Raw genomic sequence first — 24,419 nt, forward strand, 5'->3', positions numbered from 1 at the left:
CCGGATAAGTACTGTCTGGCAATTCCGCAGCCTGGCCCAAACTGAGGGGAGCCATATTGTCCCTCCCTGTCTCCCAGTTCATAGCGTTGTCTCCATCTGTGCCGCTGTATTATCATTATCTGGTGTGGTTTTTTTCCCCCTTTTTCTTTTTTCTTTTCTTTTCTTTTCTTTTCTTTTCTTTTCTTTTCTTTTCTTTCTCTTCTTTCTTTCTTTCTCTCTTTTTTCTTTTCTTTTTTTCTTTCTTTCTTTCTTTTTTTTGTCACTGCCTGCCAGGGTCCTAGATTCCATCCTCGGTTTACTTGTCCTTATTGCCCCAGGCCCTGGGAATGCTCAGGAAGGCTGCGCAGTACTGGAGGGACAGAATGACCTTCCAGCCCAGAGTCCCTGGTGAGTTGTTATTCCGAAGATAGTGGTTGGCTAGTCTCCATCTCTGCTGAGTGCAGGACTCCAGTGCAATGAGCTCAGACTGCAGCAAGGGGGATTCGAGTAAAACCCAGGAAAGACCTTCCCAACGACAAGTAATGTGACACAGTGAGTTGGGTAACCTTGGGAGACAGTGGCATTATTTCCCCCAGGGAATTCCCAAAACAGAAGGGGCGATGTTTGAACCGAAGTAGATGATGACCTGTCCAAAAAACAAAAAACAAAAAACCAGGGGATGCGAAAGAGGACTGAAGAGGCTGGCACTGTTTTATGACTGACTAGAACGTTATTGTAAGTATGGTGTGTGCTGTTAAGTCTACTCTCCCCTGTTCTTCAGTGTGTCCCCATCACCTATTCTGTACTCCGGCATCTTCTTTTACCCGAGATTCTGAATCATTCTGTACATGTATGTATCTGATAGAGAACCTGTCTTTCATCATAGGGCTCTAGCAGCACTGTTTTTTGTTGTTGTTGTTGCTGTTGTTGTTGTTGTTGTTGTTTTCTTTTGGTCTCATTTGCCTTACACTTTCAGGATGGTACAGGGTAGAAAGGAGCACAGTTCCTGACTCTGTTCCACCTCCTCTCTGGAGACCCTGAGGAGGATTGGACAGGGCCTGCATATTAAGTGCCTCACTGCAGTCCTAGTCCTTATCGTGGAGCATGTGTGATAGTAAAATAGCCAGTCCGCTCTGCAGTCAATTTGGATATGGTCCTACCCGAAATTAATGTAATATCATATGTCAGTTATATCTCAGTTTAAAAGAATGGACATGGCCCTGAAAATCCTTTTTGTAGCAGTGAAGGAGAAATATCAGATGGTGGTGGTGCCTCACCCTACATGCCACTAAAACAATATTCTGCTACATCTCTGCCCCGCCATTTGCAAATCTGAGTCTGGCAAAGCTTGGAGAGATGTGCAGGCCTCCTCTTCTGCAATCAGACAAGAGTGCCACGTGGAGGCAGAAAGCCAGAATAGGCTGTAGGGAGAAGGGGACAGTTTCCATAGCAACTGTAGAGATGAGGCCTTTAACTAGCACAGGGCTTCAGTATAAGGGTCAGCAGCAGTTAACCACATACTCTGCTTTCATCAGGTCTGACAAAGAGGTTAGACAATAGATCTGAATGGTATAGGGAAGGACCACACACTGATCAGATGGTAAGAGCACAAACTCAGGTCTGTGATCTCAGACTGTGCTAGAATTAGGTTTTGTTAATTACAGCTACAATGGCAGACTATGATAATACTACAATTGCACATATAAGCTGGATGAGCATTCAGCGGGCTGTTCTTTAAAAGGCAGAAAATGTCAGAGAAAGATTGACTCCCGGTATCTCTTAAAGACCCCACTCTTTCCTGGGTTAACAGTATCCCAAACATTAGGTGATGATCCCAGTATCGTCGTCATATTATCAGAAAATATTTTCAAGTATCAAATGGCAAACAGCACAATGTGCAAAATGCTGCATAAAGAAAATTATGGAGTTTAGCATTAACATCTAGGTTCCAGAATTTTAAAACTGAATACAGAAAACACTGATGCATGTACGTGAGGCATGGAAAGCTGATTAAAAATATTAAAGAAATACATACATGATTTGCAAAGTATATAAAAACCTATTTTGTGTTTAGGAAGAGTGTGCCATGGCAGGAACCTAGTAGTAAAAAGATGTCCTTCAAAGAAAGACCTGTCCAAAGGGATTATTGGGCACCTCTGATACACATGATTATGAGGCACATGCAGTAGTGTGTGGTGGTTTAGAGCCCACTGCAGTGTTTCATTTAACTATTGACCACTGGAATGACCACATATGATCTTTTGGGAACTCCTTGTTTCTTCCACACCCCTGTCATGCAGCATTGGCAGATACAGTGCTTACAACCAATGCTTTTCAAACTATTTGTGATGAAGGACCCTTGAATTGTAGAAGGGGTCACTAGGGATTTACCACTGAAGGCAAGGTTAGAGGAGATGCAAAAGGAAGACGCTATTATAGGCTCTTCCCTTGGATGTGCACTTCAGTGGGCACAAGGCAGAAAACAGTATAAATCTCAAATACTATGAAAGGTAATTGTAGCCTTGGTTAAGTGTAAGCCAGTGAAAGGATTCTCAGACCTTTGCCAGTTCATAATATATAGTGATAAATTAGCAAATAGGTAAGTTATGCACATATTTAACAAGGTAGGAGGGGCATCTCTAAATTTTTTCTGGAAATAATTTTATATTTGGCATTTAAATTTGAATTAAATTTAAAATTTTAGTTGTCCTCACAAGAAAAGCAGAATTTTATTAGAATTAATTGTTCTCATCTTGAATTATGTATATATGGGAGAGGAGGGCACCATAAAGTTTTTCAATGCTTAGGGATGTCTACAGGAATTAAGCCAGCTCTAATAATTCATAAAAAAAAAGGCAATAACTCCTCCCTTACTTCTGGCCTGATGAATGTCATTAGTTTTTCTGAGGATGTGAACAAACTCATTTTTTATTATTTCTTTAAAAAATTTTGTTTTTTAAATTTATTTATTGTTGAGAAACAGAGAGAGACAGACCATGAGCAGGGGAGGGGCAGAAAGAGAGGGAGACACAGAATCTGAAGCAGGCTCCAGGCTCTGAGCTGTCAGCATAGAGCCCGACGTGGGGCTCGAACTCACCAACTGCGAGATCATGACCTGAGCCAAAGTCAGACGCTTAACCAACTGAGCCATCCAGGTGCCCCAAGTTTATTTTATTTCTTTAAAGTTTATTTATTTTTGAGAGAGAGAGAGCAGGACAGGGACAGAGAGAGAAGGAGAGAGAGAATCCCAAGCAAGCTCCATGCTATAAGCAAAGAGCCTGATGTGAGGCTTGATACCACAAACCGTGAGATCATGACCTGAGCTGAAACCAAGAGTTGGATGCTTAACCAACTGAGCCACCCAGGCACCCTAGATCTGAGCTCATTTGGCAGCATTCCAGCTTGTTCTGCTGGATTGCATGGTCTTATCAACTAAAATATCCAAAAGGAACTGCATGCAGCTCAGATTCCCATACTGCCCTCAGTTCTGCCTATAAAGCATTCTTTACACAGAGAGAGTCGTGTTTGATTACAGGATTGCTGTGTCAGAGGTTTATCCTTGGCTTTTGGGGAAAATACTATGATCATAATGCATACTGGCAGCCATAGGGTCACCTCTTAGCATGAACAGCTGGTTTATCTGCAGAGGCATTGAGTAAAATAATCTCTAAAAAAAGTCTAGGTAGGGGAGAAATCTGCATTTGTTGCTATGTCTGGCACACAGAAGAGGCCCACAGTAATTATTTGTTGGATAATTTTCCTAAGTATTTGTTCACATTAAGTAACGGGAAAAGCACAGACACTGGGTTTACCCTCTCCCTGCAGAGCATTGCAAAAGGACAATAAAGACATTTACCCCTTTTCCTTCCTCACTCCCCACATTCTTTTATTTAAGAAAGTAATTCCCAAGGGGTGCCTGGATGGTTCAGTCAATCATCAGACTCCAGCTCATGTCATGATCTCATGGTTCATGGGTTTGAGCCCCACGTGGGGCTCTGTGCTGACAGCTGGAAGCCTGGAACGTGCTTCAGATTCTGTGTCTCCCCCTCTCTCTGTCTCCTCCCCCATTCCTGCTCTGTCTCTCTATCTCAGAAAAAAAAAATAAACATCAAAAAAAATTTTTAAAGAAAGTAAGTCCCAAAAGTGAAAAACATTTATAGATACTATTTACCCTTATCCATTCTATTAGCCTGTGAGATGGAAGTTAGTGTTTGGCTGTGGCCTAAGCCTTCTGAGCAAAGCTACCTCTTACTGCAGGGACCTCTGAGGATTTTCTTGTGGTGGTGAAGATGATAGTGGTAAAGGTAGTCTAAATCTAGGTGTGTAAACTTAGTTTTGAGGCCATGCCTTTGTGTGAATCAAATTTTACATCATTTTTTAAAGGTATTTGTAGAATAGAGTTATTTTTCAGGAAGGAATGCTTGGGTTAAAGAAACATTGTTCCCTTTACACTATTACAAAGTCACAAATACCTTTCCCCTTCCTTCTTAGTTCTTTCTTTTTTAAAGACAATTTTTAATGTTTATTTATTTTTGAGAGAGAGAAAGAGACAGAATATAAGCGGACGAGGCACAGAATCTGAAGCAGGCTCCAGGCTCAGAGCTGTCAGCACAGAGTCCGAAGCAGGGCTTGAACTCATGAACCATGAGAACATGACCTGAGCTGAAGTTGCACACTTAACAGACCAAACCACACAGGTGCCCCCTTCTTAATACTTTCCTGAAGATCCTTCATAATATGCCCTAACTTCCCTTTCTTTTTTTTTTTTTTTTTTTTTTTTTTGGGACAGAGAGAGACAGAGCATGAACGGGGGAGGGGCAGAGAGAGAGGGAGACACAGAATCGGAAACAGGCTCCAGGCTCTGAGCCATCAGCCCAGAGCCTGACGCGGGGCTCGAACTCACGGACCGCGAGATCGTGACCTGGCTGAAGTCGGACGCTTAACCGACTGCGCCACCCAGGCGCCCCCTAACTTCCCTTTCTAACATTACTTCCTGCGAATACTTTACATTAACCCTTATTCAGTCAATTTGAGCCACTTGCCTTTCCCTCAGTCATTCTTTTTTTTTTTTTTTTTTTTTTTAGTATATATCTATTTAGAGAGAGAGAGAGAGAGAGAGAGAGAGAGAGAGTATGAGTGGAGGAAAGGAGAAGAGAGAGAGAGAGTCTTAAGCAGGTTCCAATTCAGCATGGAGCCTGACATGGGGCTTGATTCCATGACCCTGGGATCATGACCTGAGCTGAAATCAACAGCTGGACCCTCAACCATCTGAGCCACCCAGGCACCACTCCCTCAGTCATTCTTATACTTTCTGTTCAGGCTGTCTCTTTTTCCTTAGATGCTTTGTTCACCTTAATTCTCATTTAGGAATTTATTTACTTTACCCTTTTGATTTATTTTGTTTGTGAAATAAGGTTCCATTTCATTCCACAAAGGATTTAAGGATTATGACCCAACTCAAACACAGCTGCTTCTATGAAACTGACTTCCCCACTTGCCAACTGTACAAGGTACTTATCCTCTCTGTGCTTTAGTTTCCTTTTCTATAAAGTTGTAATAATTGCATCCCACCTTGTAGTGTTATTTTGAAAATTAAATGGGACAATCTCTTAAATATGCTTACAACAATGTCCAGATTTCATTTACTTATTCATTTAATAATATTTATTGAGCACTTACTGTGTGCCAGCACACCCAGTACACAAAGATTCCTGCTTTTGTGGAGCTTACATTCTAGTGGAGGAGACAGATAAATAATAAAGAGGCAACATATAGTATGTGAGAAAGTGGTAAGTGCTGTGGCAAAAAAGAAGATAGGGTAAGGGTGACTGAGAACACTGGTGGGTGCTCTGGTGTTGGGGAAGAAGAGGGGAGGGACAGCAAAGGTTGCTGTTTTATTTTTTATTATTGTAATGTTTATTTTTGAGAGAGGGGGAGAGACAGAGTGTGAGTGGGGAGGGGCAGAGAGAGAGGGAGACACAGAATCCAAAGCAAGTTCCAGGCTCTGAGTTATCAGCTCAGAGCTAGACATGGTGCTCAAACTCACAGACCACGAGACCATGACCTGAGCTGAAGTCGGACACTTAACCCAACTGAGCCACCCAGGCACCCCGAAAGGTTGCAGGTTTGAATGGGCTGGTCAGGGTAGGCCTTAGAGAGAATATGAGACCTGAGCAGACTTGAAGGAAGTGAGGGAGATAGCCACTTGGGTATCTGGCAGAAAAGTCTCGTAGAAAGAGAGGATGGCCAGTGCAGAGTTCCTAAGGTAGCTAATGCCTGGTACATCCAAAGACTAGCTGGAGCCCATTGTGGCTGGAGTGGAGGAGTGAGAGAAAGAATAGGAGATGAGATCAGGGAGATACTAGAGACCAGATCACACAGGAGATTGTAGGTATGTTGGAGTTTGGTTTTTATTCTGAGTGAAATGGGGAACATATGCAAGCTTTTGAACAGAGAGGTGATGTGGTTTGATTTAGATTTTTACAGGATCACTTTGGTCACTGTTGAGAATGGATCATGGAGGATATAAGGAGTGAAGGGGGAAGCCAGTCAGGGATCTTGCAGTAGTCTGGGTGAGCAATGATGTAACTCAGATTAGACTGATGTCAGTGGAGATAGTGACAATCAGTGGAATTCTAGATACACAGTATTTTAAAGGTAGAGCCAGCCTGATTTTCTGTCTGATCAAATGAAGAATGAAAGAGAAAGAGAATACATAATGACTCCAAAGATAAACCAAAAACTTAAAAAGAAAAAAAGTTACCCACTGGAGGAGAGAAGAAGTAATTGTGAGGCAGCCAGGGATGGGAAGTAGACTTTTAAAAATTTAACTTATTTTGTAAATTTGACTTTGGAATTATATAAATGTTTTACATACGTATAAATAAAAATTAAGTCAAAATGGCTAATCTGACAAATAACTTGAATCAGAGTATATTTTTTAAATTTACAAATGAATAAAAAAAGACAACCCAATTATAAAGTGAACAATTTAAGTGGATTGCCACAAGATGTACAAATGGCTAGTAAGTACAGGAAAAAGCATTCATCATTAGTCTAGAGAAATGCACATTAAAACCACAGTGCACTATCACTTAATATCCACAAAATAGCAAAAGTTAAAAGAGCAATAATACCAAATGTTAGCAAGATTGTGGAACAAATAGAACTCTCATTTACTGCTAATACTTGTATAAAATGTTATAATCACTTTAGAAGAGTATTTGTAAGTTTCTTGTAAAATTAAGCAAACACCTATCCTGTGACCTAGTGGTTCCACTCCTGGACATTTTCTCAATAAAAACACATATGTCCACAAAAAGACTTGTGGGGTCTGTTCATGGAAACTTTATTCATAATAGCCCCAAACTGGAAACAACCCAAATGTCCATCAATAGGAGAATGGATAAACAAATTGTGATATCTTCATGCAATATACTACTGCTCAGTGATAAAAAGAAACTACAAATTTATGCAACATAGATGAAAATAAAAAACATCATGCTGAACAAAAGAAACAAAACATAAAAGAATATTATGTTAGTTGGTTTCCTGGGGAACTAATACAAACACATAATTAGATGTGCAAAGAGATTTGTTGGGGAAGTATATTGGTTATCAATTTGAAACAAATTAACCCCAAACTTGAAAGCTTAAAATAGCAAATATTTATATCTTATAGTGTTTTTTTTTTTTAACATTTTTTATTTTGAGAGAGAGTGTGTGTGACTGGGGAGTGGCAGAGAGAGAGAGGGAGAGAGAAAATCCCAAGCAGATTCCTTGCTGTGTCTGTGGCCCAATGCAGGGCTCAGTCCCATGAACCCCAAGATCATGACCTGAGCCAAAATCAAGAGTGGGATGCTTAACTGACTGAGCCACCCACGCACTCTGATCTCACATGGTTTTTAAGGATATGAAACTCAGGAGCAAATGAGTTGAGTTGTTTTGGCTTAGGGTTTCTCATAAGGTTGTAGTCAAGTTGTTGATTGAGTTTACAGTAATCTGAAGGCTTGACCGAGGCTGGATATCTGCTTCCAATGTGGATCACTCACATGGCTATTAGCAGGAAGCCTCAGTTCCTCACCATGTAGGCCCCTCCATAGGTCTACTTGAGTACCCTCATAACATGGCAGCTGGCTTCTCTCAGAGCATGTGAGCCAAGAGAGAAGAAGGAGGGAGCCACAATGCCTTTTTATGACATAGTGTGGAAGTTACACACCATTATTTCTATCTTCTTCTATTTATTAGAAGCACATCACTAAGTCTAGTGACTTCCCTCTCACAAGGAGGGAAATTAGCTCTACTTTTGAAGGGAGTGTCAATGAATTAGTGGATTTATTTTAAACCACCACAGGGAGGGACTAGGGGAAAGCAAAGAGAGCCTTCAGATCAAGATACAGGTCTGACATCTGTGGAAGGAGAGAAGAAAGGAATAAATCTTTGAATGGAAGAGCTTTGTCCTACAGCATAATTCCAAGAAGGTTTGGTGAGGCTGATGAAAAACCTTTAAGTCAGAGGGGTGGGCAAAATGGGTGAAGGGGGTCAATTGAATGGTGATCGAAGGTAACTAAGCTTATTGTGGTTATCACTTTGTGATGTATACAAATATCAAATTATTCAAATTATACACCTAAAACCAATATACATACCCATTTTACCTTAAAAATTGTGAGCAAATCTATTAGTTTAATGTACCCATTAACCTAAGACCTAATGAGTATTAAAATGGGCCTGAAGAATAGATCCTGGCAGGAAAAAAGTTTTCAATAAATTTTTTATCTTAAAAAAAAGTCTTCGAAGGCACCTGTTGGAGGCATTGTGTATATCACAGCATTAGGCCTGTTTTTGTAGCCCTGCTGTGTTCTCTCATTGGCTGGCATCAGTCTGTGGAAAGTGTGGCTTTGGTCCAAATGTGGTGATAGATCCAGAGCGGCAACAGGTAGTGTCATCAGTCAGTTATGCTCCTTGAAACCAGATTTCAGTGGTGCATTTTCATGGTCGCCACTGGTAGTTACTGCATGGATAAGTTTACATGAAATTCCTGAATGCATAAAACTAAACTATAGTGATAGAAAGCAAGTGGTTGCTTGGGGTTGGGGAGGGTGTGAGAACTGATTGCAAGGGAAATTTGGAGTGGTGAAAATGTTCTCTATGTGATTGTGATGGTGGCTACACACACACACATACACACACACTTGTTGAACTCATCAAATGCTACATTTAAAATAGGCACATTTTATTGTACATAAATTATATATAAAGTTTACTTTAAAAACACAATGAAACACTCCTTTACAATGAAAATACCAAATGTTAGCGAGATGTGCAGCACCTGAAACTCTCATACGTTTGTTAGTGGGCGTATAAAATTATACAACTATTTTGGAAAACTGTTTGGCAGTTTCTTACAAAGTTAAGCAAATACCTATCCTATGACCCAGCTGTTCCACCCTTAGATGTTTTATGCAAGAGAAATGAAAACATATGCTCACAAAATACCTATCTATGAATGTTTATAACTGCTTTATTTATACTGGTCTTAACATAACCCAAATATTCATCATTAGGAGAACTGATAAACAAAATGTGGAACATATACACAATAGAATACTACTGAGCAATAAAAAAAGAATGAACTACTGGTGCATGCAACATGGGTGAATCTCAAAAGTGTTACTGTTGACTAAAAGAAGCTGAATATAAAAGACTACATACTAAATGATACCACTTACATTAATATTGTTGAACAGGAAAAAAAATCTATGATGGTAGAAATTAGAATATGGTTGCCATGAAAAATTCTCTGGAGTGAAGAAAAAAAAATTTTTTTTTTGCTGTTTATTTATTTTGAGAGAGAGAGAGAGAGAATGAGTGGGGGATGAGCAGAGAGTGAGAGGGAGAGAGAATCCCAAGCAGATTCCTCAAGGAGGCTGATTCTGGTGCGGCTCGAATTCAGTAAACCTTGAGATCAACCAAAAGTCGGACGCTTAACCAACTGAGCCACCAAGACACCACAAGAAAATGTTTTATTTCTTTTTTTTTTTTTAATTTTTTTTTTCAACGTGTATTTATTTTTGGGACAGAGAGAGACAGAGCATGAACGGGGGAGGGGCAGAGAGAGAGGGAGACACAGAATCGGAAACAGGCTCCAAGCTCCAAGGCATCAGCCCAGAGCCTGACGCGGGGCTCGAACTCACGGACCGCGAGATCGTGACCTGGTTGAAGTCGGAAACTTAACCGACTGCGCCACCCAGGCGCCCGAAAACGTTTTATTTCTTGATTGGTATGTAAGTTTCAGAGATGTATACATTTGTCAAAACTCATGACATTATACAACTAAGAGCTGTATACATTTCATTGTATTTAAACGTTATTTAAATTTAAATGTTATTTAAATTTAAGAGCTTAAATACATTTCATTGTATTTAAATGTTATCCTAACAAAAATATAAAAATAGTCACTAAAAATTAAAAAATGAAATAAATTAACCTCTCTGTATTAAATTGGTAGAATTATTTCAAATGACTCTAAAATACAATAATTTAAGAGTACTTTTTTCAAAAAAAATTTTATTGTAAAATACACATAAAACTTACAATTATAGCCAATTTTAAGCATATGGTTCAGTAATATTAAATACATTTATAATGTGGTGGAACCATCACCATCATCCATCTCTATACTTCTTTTTATCTTGTAAAACAAAAACTCTATACCGATTAAACAATAACTCCTCATTCCTCTTCCCCCCAGATTGTGGCAACCACCATTCTACTTTCTGCCTCTATGATTTTGACTACTCTTAAGTAGCTCATATAAGTGGAATCATACAATATTTGTCTTTTTATGGTTGACTTATTTCACTTAACAAAATGTCTTCAAGATTTGTCCATGTTGTAGCATAAGTCTTAATTGTACATTTTTAATGAGATGTACCCTAAGGAAAAAAGCAGCTGCAAAGAAATGTTAAACAGTTTTTGCTAGTCATCTCATTAATAGTAATAGTGGTATTTTTTTCTTTTTTTAATTTTTTTAAATTTAATTTTGTAAAATTTACATCCAACTTGGTTAGCGTATAGTGCAACAATGGTTTCAGGAGTAGATTCCTTAATGCCCCTTACCCATTTAGCCCATCCCCCCCACCCCTTCAGTAACCCTCTGTTTGTTCTACATATTTATGAGTCTCTTCTGTCTTGTCCCCCTCCCTGTTTTTATATATTTTTTTATTTTTTTTAACGTTTTATTTATTTTTGAGAGAGGGAGAGACAGAGCATGAACAGGGGAGGGTCAGAGAGAGGGAGACACAGAATCTGAAACAGGCTCCAGGCTCTGAGCTGTCAGCACAGAGCCCGACGTGGGGCTTGAACTCACGGACCGCGAGATCATGACCTGAGCTGAAGTCGGCTGCCCAACCGACTGAGCCACCCAGGTGCCCCTGTTTTTATATTATTTTTGTTTCCCTTCCCTTATGTTCATCTGTTTTGTCTATTAAAGCCCTCATATGAGTGAAGTCATATGATTTTTGTCTTTCTCTGACTGACTAATTTCACTTAGCATAATACCCTACAGTTCCATCCACGTAGTTGCAAATGGCAAGATTTCATTCTTTTTGATTGCTGAGTGATACTCCATTGTATTATATACAATAGTGGTATTTTTTGTGTGTGAAATGATTGTATATATACATAGAAAATAGAATAAAGCAAATTATGTTAATGTTATCAACAACAAAGATGTTGATCATAAGAGAGATACAAATATAAAATCAAGAAACTTGGGTAAAATCCCTGAAATCCTAAACTTAATTGGAAAAAGCAAAAACAATGACCAATCCAATGTTAGCAATAAGCTTTCCAGCCATCCACATTACAGTCTCTAAGTGCCATTTACTACTAAAATGAACCAAGGCTTCTTAGGGAAACCGCTGATTCCAGATCTGGGGCAGGAAATGAACAGGATGAACCTGGAACACCTTATTATAACAGAAAGGAAGGAAGCTATCAAAGACCCCTGCAATCATGTCAAAAGGACTCTGGAGCTAATTTGAAGGAAGTGATGTCCAACAGTCCTAAGATCTAACAATATGCATTTCAAAGTGAACAATAATTGCAATTGATTGAATACACCAGGTGTTAAAAATCCATGAGTTCATAGTGATACTAAAAACAAAAATTTCCTTCGTCATTTTTGGAGTATGCTAAAGAGCCTCATCATTTGGAGAAATATTCTCTATTATATGGAGAACCTTAAATCATTGTTTCGAAAACTAGCAAGTCAAAAGAAAGAATCATGGGTTAATTCTGCCTTTCCTTAGGTAAATATTTGATGAAGAAAAAGTTCTTATTTATGAAAGAATTCCAGCTAATAAATAAATACAGTATGTTAAAATTAGAATATCACTATTTGGGGGTTCCTGGGTGGCTCAGTTGGTTAAGCATCTGACCTCGGCTCAGGTCATGATCTCATGGTCCGTAGTTCAAGCCCCATGTTGGGCTCTGTGCTGACAGCTCAGAGCCTGGAGCCTGCTTCAGATTCTGTGTCTCCCTCTCTCTGCCCCTCCCCTATTCGTGCTCTGTCTCTGTCTCAAAAATAAATAAACATTAAAAAAAATTATAGAATATCACTATTTTGCAGCTTTTAGTGAAATAATGCAGCTAGGTGATGATTACCAATGACTACTAAACTATCAAGTAAAAAGATAGTAACATTTGGACCTATTTATCAATTGTAACAAAACAAAAATACATTCAACCAGATGTTATATGTCTCCTGATAAGATGCAATAGGAAGTAAATGATACCACTTATGAAGTATTCTTGCCAAAAAGAAAAAATGAAACATAAATCATAACAAATATATCTAATTGCCCATTTATAGAAAATAAGAAGGGACAAATATGTCAGATGATACCACAGGGATGCAATAAAAAAAATCCACACAGTTCTGGAAATTTTATAGAACAAATGACCTAGTTTCATCAACAAATTTATAAATTGCAGGAAATAAAAATGAAAGAGAACTTACAGATTAAAAGATAGCTAAGAAAAGGATCATCCAAAGGCAGTGTGTAAACCATGTTTTGGAATTGTAAAAAAAAAAAAAAAGAGAGATAGGGGGACAATTGAGAAATTTGAACACTACATATTTGATTGCATTAAGAAATTGCTGTCAATTTTCTTTGTATGTGTTGATTTTTTTTATTTTTTAAACTTTTAAAAAATGTTTTATTTGTTTTTTTTTTTTTTGAGAGAGAGCATGGGGGGAGGGGCAGAGAGAGAGGGAGACAAATGATTGGAAGTAGGCTCCGCACTGTCAGTGCAGAGCCCCATGTGGGGCTTGAGCCCACAAACCGAACCATGAAATCATGACCTGAGCTGAAGGCAGACACTTAACTGACTAAGCCACCCAGATGCCCCTGTATGTGTTGATGTTTTCAAAAGATTCTCTATATTTTAGACACAAATACAAGTATTTATGGGTGAAATTATATGATGTCTGGGATTTGCTTAGAAATAATCAGTTGGGAAAGGAGTGGGAATATCAATGGAACAAGTTTGAATATTTGTTGATAATTGTTGAATTTTACTGATAAGTACATGGGTTATTTTTTTTCCTTTTCCACTAAAATAAGAAAAGAGTGTCTCCAAGCTTTTTGTTATAATCAACAGGAAGGATGAAGTTTTCATCACCTGAGATGGGGAAGGCTGCAAGTGGAGCAGGTTTTGTAGAAAAGATGAGTTAAATTTTAAGCATATTGAATTTGAGGTGTCAGTTGAACATCCAAAAAGAGATACTGAATAGGCAGTTAGATACACAAGTTTTGGATTTGGAACAGAGGTCTGGGCTGGAGATACAAAGTTGGGAGTCATTAACATATAGACATTTATAGCAATGAGGCCGGATGAGATTAAAAAAAAAAAAAAGAGCAAGAGTAAACATAGTAAGTGGTCATTAATATTCATTACATTTATTATTTTTTAAAAAAATTTAGGGGCACCTGGGTGGCTCAGTTGGTTAAGCATCCGACTTCAGCTCAGGTCATGATCTCACGGTTTGCAAGTTTGAGCCCCACCTCGGGCTCTGTGCTGATAACTCAGAGCCTGGAGCCTGCTTCAGATTCTGTGTCTCCCTCTCTCTCTGTGCTTTCCCCACTCGCACTCTGTCTCTCTCAAAAATAAATAAACATTTAAAAAATGGTTTTTAAATTTTATTTTAGGGAGAGAGAGAGAGAAAGCATGCATGTGAGTGGGGTAGGGGGCAGAGGGAGAGAGAGAGAGAGAGAGAACCTTAAGCAGGCTCTAAGTTCAGTGCAGAGCCCAACATGGGGCTTGCTTCCAGATCCTGGGATCATGACCTGAGCCAAAATCAAGAGTTGACGCTCAACTCGTTGAGCTACCCAGGTAGCCAAGTAAATATTTATTATACACATGATTAAAATTATTTCTTTTGACTTCTTTCTCCTCTGAACTCCTCAGCACTTTTATTGTATCTTGCATTATAGTTATTTGTATACATGCCTTATCCTCTGTATAAATTATAAGTTCCCTGAGTGTGGGAACTATATCTTAATCATCTTTATACATTGCTTTCCTTCCACTACTACCATGGAGCCAGAATGGTGTCTTTCACATAAGTGAATTGAAATTAATAAATGAACTAGTATTTCTGAGAAATTTCTCGTCAGGGCTATGGATATTCTGGCTTCAGGTTCATGAGACTCCCTATGTTGACGGTCTTATATTTGAGCAGGGCCAAAGTGTGTTACTGTAGTTCTTGCTAACTAGTTAGCACACTGACTCTGTATTGCCTAGTTCAGCCTTTATTTTTTATTTTTTATTTTTTTGCAATAACAATGATAAGAGCCAGCATTTATTGGTCACTTGCTGTATACATCAGGCCCTGGTCTAAGAGCTTTGATCTGTTTTGTTCTTCACAACCCTGTGTGCAAGGTCCTTCTCTGCATTTCATAAAATCTGAGGCTCAGAGAGATGATGTCCGAAGAAAGAAAAGAGCTGAAAATTATAGTCGAGAGGTCCCTTGATACTTGTGGAGGGTGCCTACTAAAAGACGTTTTCAAATCCCCATATTTGAGAATGCAACCAACAGCTTGTAAAGTCCCCAGCAATGTGCAATTGTGAAACAAAACTGAAACATTAGTGATCATGGAATAAGTCTTGACACAGAAGGATCACCTCTTCATGAGACCTTTTCTCTTCACCTTCATGCCTGTCAGCAGCTCTGGCAGGTGAGACTGTTTTCCAGAAAGAAACAAAGTTTTGTTCACTCTACCAGGTGCCTGGGTGTGTGGACAGAGCAGAGGACCCCAGAGCTTCTCCCTGGTGACTCCCTATGCCCCTACTCCTGGAGCCTGGGGGAGTTGGTTCTAGAATTCCTCAGAAGAGCCATTCTCCACGTGTAACGAAGGAGCTTCTTAGCTCAGGAGCTAAGTCTGGAGCAAAGAGCATCAAACCAGCCATGAGTGGCCTGAGGAGTGACTAGCCTATTTCTGGAATAGGTGGTCTTCACACAGAATAATAGATCAGCCTTTAGGATCCAACCCTATCTAAGATAGCACAGAGAAATAAACCCATGATTATATGGTCAATTAATGTTTGATAAAAGAGACAAGAATATGCAATGGGAAAAATTCTCCTCAACAAATGGTGTAGGGAAAACTGGAAGGCTACATGAAAAAAAAAAATTGCCATTTTCTGACACCATATACAAAAATAAACTCAAAATAGATTAAGGACCTAAATGTGAGACCTGAAACCATGAAAATCCTAGAAGAGAACACAGGCAGTAATGTCTCTGACATTGACTGTAGCAACAGTTTTCTAGATATATCTTCTGAGGCAAGGGAAACAAAAGCAAAAATAAACTATTGGGACTAAAAATAAAAAGCTTTTTCACAACAAAGAAACCATCAACAAAACAAAAAGACAACCTACTGAATAGGAGAAGATATTTGCAAATGACCTATCCAATAAAAGGTTAATATCCAGAATATATAAATGATACAGTTCAACACCAAAAAACCCCAAATAATCCAATTTAAAAATGGGCAGAAGACATGAACAGATATTTCTATAAAGAAGGCATACAGTTGGCCAACAGACACATGCAAATGCTCAACATCACTCATCATCAGGAAAATGCAAATCAAAACCACAATGAGGTATCACCTTATACCTGTCAAGAGAGCTAAAATATGGGGCGTCTGGGTGGCTCAGTTGGTTAAGTATCAGACTTCAGCTCAGGTCATGATCTCACTGCTCGTGGGTTTGAGCACCACATCGGGCCCTGTGATGACAGCTCAGAGCCTGGAGCTTGCTTCAGATTCTGTGTCTCCCTCTCTCTCTGCCCCTCTCCTGCTCACACTCTGTCTCTTTCTCTCGAAGGGGCGCCTGGGTGGCTCAGTCGGTTAAGTGGCCGACTCCGGCTCAGGTCATGATCTCGCGGTCTGTGAGTTCGAGCCCCGCGTCGGGCTCTGTGCTGACAGTTCAGAGCCTGGAGCCTATTTCGGATTCTGTGTCTCCCTCTCTCTGACCCTCCCCGGTTCATGCTCTGTCTCTCTCTGTCTCAAAAATAAATAAACGTTAAAAAAAATAAAATAAATAAATAAATAAACGTTAAAAAACAAAGGATGGCTAAAATAAAAAAACACAAGAAACAACAAGTGTTGGTGAGGAAGTAGACAAAAAGGAACCCTCATGCAGTGTTGGTGGGAATGCAAACTGGTGCAGCCACTGTAGAAAACAATATGGAGTTTTCTTAAAAAACTAAAAATAGAATTACCATATGATCCAGTAATTCCATTACTAGGAATTTACCTAAAGAATATGAAACACTAATTTGAAAAGATATATGCACACCTATGTTTATTGCAACATTATTTGCAATAGCCAAATTATGGGAGCACCCAAGTGTCCATCAATAGATGAATGGATAAAGAAGAAGTGGTATGGGGCGCCTGGGTGGCTCAGTGGGTTAAGCGTCCAACTTTGGCTCAGGTAATGATCTCACGGGTGGTGAGTTCAAGCCCCATGTTGGGCTCTGTGCTGACAGCTCAGAGCCTGGAGCCTGCTTTGGATTCTGTGTCTCTCCCTCCCTCTACTTTCCCCTGCTTGCACTCTGTCTCTCTCTATATATCTCAAAAATAAATAAACATTAAAAAATTAAAAAAAAAAGACGTGGCATATATACCCAATGGAATATTACTCAGCCATAAAAACGAATGAAATCTTGCCATTTGCAACAACATAGATCGAGCTAGAGAGTTTATTTTTTTTCTATTTTTAAAATTTTTTTTTAATGTTTATTTATTTTTGAGACAGAGACAGAGCATGAACAGGGGAGGGTCAGAGAGAGAAGGAGGCACAGAATCTGAAACAGGCTCCAGGCTCCAAGCTGTCAGCACAGAGCCCGACGCGGGGCTCGAACTCATGGACTGTGAGATCATGACCTGAGCCGAAGTCGGCCGCTCAGCCGACTGAGCCACCCAGGCGCCCCGAGCTAGAGAGTTTAATGCTAAGTGAAATAAGTCAGAGAAGAACAAATACCATATGAATTTCACTCATATGTGGAATTTAAGAGTCAAAAGAACAAACTAAAAAAGAGAGAAACCTCAAAAACAGATTCTTGGCTATAGAGAACAAACTGAGGTTTACCAGAAGAGAGGTAGATGGGGGGATGGGTGAAATAGGTGAAGGGGATTAAGAGTACACTTATCTTGATGAGCACTGAGTAATGCATAGAATTGTTGAATCACTGTATTGTACACCTGAAACTATTATAACACTGTATGTTAACCATACTAGAATTAAAATAATTTTAAAAAATACAGAGGAGAGATGACTAAAGTGACCTAGAGTGGAATGAAGGAGAATATGACATAGTAATATGGGGAGTACAATATAAAATTGGCGCTGTGTACATGATTTTATGTATACACACACTTACCTCAGAGGATGAGTAAACATTTCATGGTTCAGCCACATGCATGAGTAGGAACCAGCATGGTGTCCTTTCCCACTGAAGTGTTTTATTTTCTTCTTATATTTCTCAGGCCCAGAACATTCTCCCCATTGGGACTTAAGAGTTCAAGAATAACTGTGTTTTTTTTTTTTTTAATGTTTATTTATTTATTTTGAGGAAGAGAATGTAGCATGTGCATGCGAGGTGGGGAGAGGTAGAGAAAGAGGGAGAGAATCCCAAACAGTCTCCACACTCAGCACGGAGCCCTATGCGGGGGCTCAATTCCACAACCATGGGATTAGGACCTGAGCCAAAATCAAGAGTCGGATGCTCAACCGGTTGAGCCAGGCACCCCTGTTTTTGTGTTAATCTACAAGATGACTTTTCTCATCTTCTACCATCCTGGTTCTGATTTCTGGCCTTTCTGTTTTCAAAGGCTCTAAGAATATTCCTTTTCTTACTTTCATCCCATTCCTATGTTAGGTGCAGTAAACTTTTCTTGTAGTTTTGCTTAATGTCACCCCTGCTCAGCTCCAATCTCAGATAATTTGGTACCACTCTCTTTACTCTTTATCCTACCTTTCTTTTCTTTTCTTTTCTTTTCTTTTCTTTTCTTTCTTTCTTTCTTTCTTTCTTTCTTTCTTTCTTTCTTTCTTTCTTTCTCTTTCAACTACAAGATCAGGAAGATAACATTGATTCAATACTATTATATAATCTACATACCTTATTCGGATATCATCAGTGGTAATATTAGAGTTCTTTGTAGCAGAAGGAAAACCGAGTTCTTGTCTGGGGTTCAGTTCCGGATTACATGTTGCATTTGATGGTCTTGGGTCTTATCTCCTAGGTCTGCTCAAATCTGATTCAGTTCCTCAGTCTTTCTTTGTCATTGTTGATCTTGGCATGTTTTTCTCTTCTTCTTCTCTCTCTCTTTGTTTCCTATGTCTCCCTCTGAAGAATATTGGCTAGTTATATGTACAGCATCCATCAATTTAGGTTTATGTGATGTCTCCTCATGGTCAGATTCAGGTAATAAATTTTTGGCAGGAATACAATTAAAGTGATGTTATTTCCTTCTCGGTGCATCATATCAAGTGACACATGATGGTATGTTGTCCCATTACTAGTGATGTTAACTGGAATCATTTGGTTACGTTGGTGAACATGAATTTTTTTTCACTGCAAATGTACTACTTTCTGTTTGTAATAATTTAATACATTTTAGGGAGATACTTTGAGACTTTGTAAGTACCCTCTTTTCCACCACATTACTAGTTTTGGCATCAGTGACATTTATTTATTTTAAATCACCTTTTTTTGAAAAAGTTTATTTATTTTGGGAGAGTGAGAGAGAGAGAGGAGAGAGTGAATCCCAAGCGGGGCTTAGTCTCAGGAACTATGAGATCATGACCTGAGCCAAAACCGAGAGTTGGACGCTTAACCAACTGAGGCACTCAGGCGCCCCTATTTTAAATCATCTTTATTATGAAATGTAACCCACATAAAAATGAATAAAATATAAATGTGCAAAGGTATGAATTATACATAGTATACCTGTTAATGCTCCTGGTAATAAAGTTAGAACATTTCCAATCACCACCCTTGCCTCTTAAAGAATTAAAACCCCTTAAAAAAAAAAAAAAAGAATTAAAACCTCTTTAGCTCCTCTAAAATTAACCACTAGTTCTGACTTTTATTGTTAATCATATAGTTTATTATTATTATTATTATTATTATTATTATTATTATTATTTATGACTTAGGTGTGTATCTTTAAATACCGAAATTTAGTTTTGTCTCATTCAAAAACTTTTTAAATTGTAGTACAATGCATATAACATAAACTTTACCAATTTAAACATGTTTAAGTGTACAGTGCAGTAGCATTAAGTACATTCACATTCTGCAACCATCACTACCATCCATCTCCAGAACTTTTTCATCTTCCCAAACCACAACTCTGTACCCCTTAAACAATAACTTCCCTTTTCCTCCCTCCCCCCCCCATTCTCCTTTATGTCTCTATGGATTTGCCTATTCTATGTACATAATATAAATGGAATCATACAATATTTGTCCATTTGTGTCTGGCTTATTTTATTTAGCATAATGTTTTCAAGTTCCATCCATGTTGTAGCATGTTGATACCACTCTTAATTCTTTAAAAAAATTTTTTTTTCAACGTTTATTTATTTTTGGGACAGAGAGAGACAGAGCATGAACGGGCGAGGGGCAGAGAGAGAGGGAGACACAGAATCGGAAACAGGCTCCAGGCTCTGAGCCATCAGCCCAGAGCCCCACGCGGGGCTCGAACTCACGGACCGCGAGATCGTGACCTGGCTGAAGTCAGACGCTTAACCGACTGCGCCACCCAGGCGCCCCATTATATCACTCTTAATTCTTAATTCTCATCCTGTAGTACTGGATTCCAGGAAGTTGTGGATTGGAAAGAAAGCTGAGAGGGAGGAAAGCCAGGAACTCTGGAGTCACGGAATGAGAATTTTAAGGAGGAGGGAATCAGGAACACCATCATATACTATAAAAGTCATAGCTAATGAGGTGATTTGACAGGAAATTTTCAGAATTGGTTATTAACAAAGATTTTTAGAGTAACTGCTTTGTGCCTGGAATTGTGGTAGGCACCAGGTTTATGGAGGTTGGAGCCAGATTGCAAAGGATTATAGAGTTACTGGTGTGTGTGGAGAAAATGGAATTTGGAGGGGAAGGAAACAGAAAGTCCAAGAGCTTGATAGGAGAGTAAAATGGAGGAAAGATGCTACCAGGATATGGAGATTTGAGTACTGCTAGAAAAAGAGGAATAAACCAAAGGGAGGATGGTAGTCTCCATCAATATTCACATGGGCAAAGATTCCGTCCAACACCCACCTCCTCCATACCATAACGTTTCGTTTCTGTTTCCAGGTAAGCGGCCAAGTGGCTCCTGGTGGAGTTGAACCCCAGCCTTTTTTTTTTTTTTTTCTGAGTTCAACTGTTTAGGTTAGATGTTTGAAAAGGTGGGAGGGAGAAAACTGCAGCTAATACTACTGTCACAATTATGCTTGGTATTGTGTGTTTGAGGAAGACTCAAGCTTATAAGGCCTATTGCTGATTGGCTGGCTAGAAAATGCCACTAGATGTAATGGGCAGTGTGCTCTGCTAATGTGCTTCCGGGGGTTTCATGGATACTTGGGTGTGGCAAAATTGGGGCTCTGGAGAGATTAGAAAAGTGGGTTACAATGAACGAGGATGAGAAACAAAATATACAGGGATTTATACAGGGGCACCTGGCTGGCTCTGTTGGTAGAGCATGTGACTCTTGATCTTGAGGTTATGAGTTCGAGCCCCATGTTGGGTAGAGAGATTACTTAACAGTATAATATTTTTTAAAAATGTGATATATGCATACGGTGGACTATTATTCAGCCTTAATAAGGAAGGAAATTCTGACACAAGCTTCTAAGATTACAACATGGATGAATCTCAAGGACGTTATGCTAAATGAACTAAGCCAGACACAAAAGGACAAATATCGTATGGTTCCATTTATATGAGGTACCTACAGTTGTTAAATTCATGGGGACAGAAAGTAGCATGGTGGTTGCCTGGGGCTGGAGGGAAGGAGGAATGGGGAGTAAGTGCTTAATGGGTACAGAGTTTTAGTTTGGGGAGATGAAAAAATTCTGGAGATGGATGGTGGTAATGGTTGCATAACCATGAATGCTCTTATTTCCATTGCACTGTACACTTAAAAATGGTTAAAACAATAAATGTTATGTTATATGTATTTTAACATTACAATAAAAAAACTGAGTAGGAGTAATGTGGCAAAATGTTAACAATGTGTGGATCTAGGTGAAAGGGTTTATGAAAGAGATCATTATACTATTTTTTAATTATACTATTTTTGCAACTTTTCTATTGCTCTGAAATTTTTTTCAAAATAAAAAGTTGACTTAAAATTAACAGGAGGAAGTTCTGTAGAGATAAGATACAGACCAGTGGGATTGCTTCCACTACAGGCGTTGCAGGTACCAGGTCTATCAGCCTATTGTTAGGAAGATAATATAGTATCATAGGCAATTTTTGAGTATCTTAAGCAATTTGCTTTCACATTTTAATTATATCATCACCTCTTTGTTGACTTAACTTCTACATAAGGATGTGGAGTTGACAACTTTTCAATTTCTCCTCTGTTTTCTTCATATTATTTTAATTTATTCTTATGAATTTCTAGAACACTAGGGATTGTGTTTAAATTCTGACCCTCTCCCTTGCTAGCTCTAACACATTACACAAATTATCTCATCTCTAAACCTTAGTGCCCTCATCTGTAACCCTCAGAGAGTTATGAGGCTTTTAGGTGAGGTAATGAATGTAAAACAGACCACAATGCCTGCCATATAGTGAAAATATGATACATGTTATTAATTATATCATTGGTATATGACTGGACATGATTGTATAGGTCCAGGTACAACAGAAGGCATCTTAGGGGTTGAAATCAATTATATATAAATATAAGTCAGAATGTAATACTTGAGTATTGCTGCTTAAAAGGGATATGTAATAATTTTTCATCAAATTCAGTACTTGTCGTATCATCAGTAAGGTTCTCTGCCACTGAACTCCCAAACTGAGTTTCCAGACGAAAATAATGAAGCAAATTTAAAGGTTGGTAAATAGTGTCTGTGTGGTAGATTTAAGCCACCTGGGGTTCTTTTGCTTAGAGAAGTCTGTGAGAAGACCTCAGAAAAAGACTAACAAATTAGATTTATAACACTTCTATTTATTGTTTCATTGGTTGAAATATATTATGGAATTATTGGACCAGGTGAAATGATTCCAGCCATACAAAAATTTATCCAGGTTTTAAAATGAATTGTCAATTAAAGACAATATGAGAGGAAATGGCTTTAAGCTCTAGAACAAAGGATTTAGGTTAGATGATTGGAATAAAAATTTCTGACAATGAGGTTTATTAAATTTTAAAGTGGGTTAACATAAAGTCTGTTAGGATTTTCTTGTCTTTAGAGGTAGATTAGATTTCTCTCTACTGAGGTGGCTTAGCTAAAGATGTACATGCAGGTGGGTAGCGGTGCTGATGTCCTTTGCAGCCTAGGATTCAACAAAGGCCTTTTGCTCATCTAACCACAATCAGTCAGTCTCAGTGGGTAACCATCCTGCCTGCATTTTCTAATCTTTCTGGGTAATGTAATGATTAATTTAATTGTTATACTGCCTAACAAGGAATTCACTGTTTTTCTTCACAGTTTTATTTGGTAATGGGAATGGCTCAGTCTTATTTACTTATTTAGTTTTAGTCATGTTTATTGAGGTTCAATTTACCCTTTTTGGTGTAGAGTTTTGTGAGTTTTAACAAACACATGCAATTTGCTTTTCAAATAATCAAGAAGGCCTATTTATTTATGTCTTACTTGGGGAGGGGAAATGCAATAGCAGGACAGAAAAGAGCAAAAGTATAGTGACTTTTGGGGTATTTTTATGGGAATTGAGATCAAGATTTGTCCACAATAGGAACTGGTTGTTTGAGCCCTCACAAATGGAGCAGATGAATTTACTTTGTCTACCTAGTGTTTTTAATATCGACCTGCCCTGGTGCTTTCAGGATTAAATTTATTTGGTCACTGGTCTTCTGCAGCATTAGGAGTGGAGGAAAGGAGGAATCAATTATAAATGATTTCAAGATTAAGAAGTGGGATGTGTCTCTGTGTGTTCTATTCTATTTTTGTTCCACTATTAAAACATTCCAGGGACCCTAATTGTATTCTAGTTACAGCAACAACAGATTCTAGGTTTTTCAGGACAGTTTAATTTCAAAGGTTCTGTCCTTTTGTTTCCATAAGTAGCATATATTCACATGATATGCTTTGATTTTTGTTTTAAAAAATGTGATCACTGTAATTTATAAAAGCAGGGAGAAGACTGGTTTATAGGAAGCTCCACTTTCTCTTAGTTTATATAAGGTACTAAATTGGACATTTAGAATATTGGAAAATCATGATTGGGCTATACCTAAGTCATTCTGAACCTGGGGTAGAGACAGAAAACTACCTCCTACTGAATGCTAGCTATGTATGTGCTTGGCGGTGTGCTAGGTACTTTCCCCACTGACAGCTGCTCTAGCTAGAATTCCATTCTAGATCCAACCACCACTTAAATAAAACAAAGCATATATTCCTTATGGTGTCTAGTTCATTAAAACAAGTCCCAGCTGCCACACCTTCTATAAGACCCTGGCACCATAATTAGGATAATAGACTCTCAAGGCTTGGGAGGGATTTTTGAGGTCATGTAGTTAAAGGGGCGGCAGCTGTTCTCTTCTCCACGGAGTCTTGAGAATCACCCTGCTTAATTCAATGGGAAGTGCAAAAAAAGGTCTGGGGCTATAGTCTCCTTAGGTTTCAATCTCATAAAAGAGAGGGCAATGATAAGCGAATGTGAA

At 38.7% G+C, this 24,419-nt stretch overlaps 1 protein-coding gene across 10 annotated transcripts in view; it reads left to right on the top strand.

The window, feature by feature from the left end:
* Positions 1-24,419, top strand: part of TP53BP1 (tumor protein p53 binding protein 1) — a 95,559-nt gene that overhangs the window by 1,085 nt on the left and 70,055 nt on the right. For 2 of the 10 annotated variants that reach the window (XR_006293030.1, XR_006293031.1), the window contains exon 1: positions 259-714. The exons of 2 other annotated variants lie outside the window; for them this stretch is intronic. The gene's annotated coding sequence lies outside the window, so the exon portion shown is untranslated. Of the gene's footprint in view, positions 1-252; positions 715-24,419 lie in introns of those variants that run through there. 6 more of the 10 variants (XM_043554074.1, XM_043554077.1, XM_043554083.1 and 3 more) reach the window with 5 other exon arrangements.

The sequence above is a fragment of the Prionailurus bengalensis genome, chromosome B3 (genome assembly GCF_016509475.1).
Source record: "Prionailurus bengalensis isolate Pbe53 chromosome B3, Fcat_Pben_1.1_paternal_pri, whole genome shotgun sequence".
NCBI classification, from domain to species: Eukaryota; Metazoa; Chordata; class Mammalia; order Carnivora; family Felidae; genus Prionailurus; species Prionailurus bengalensis.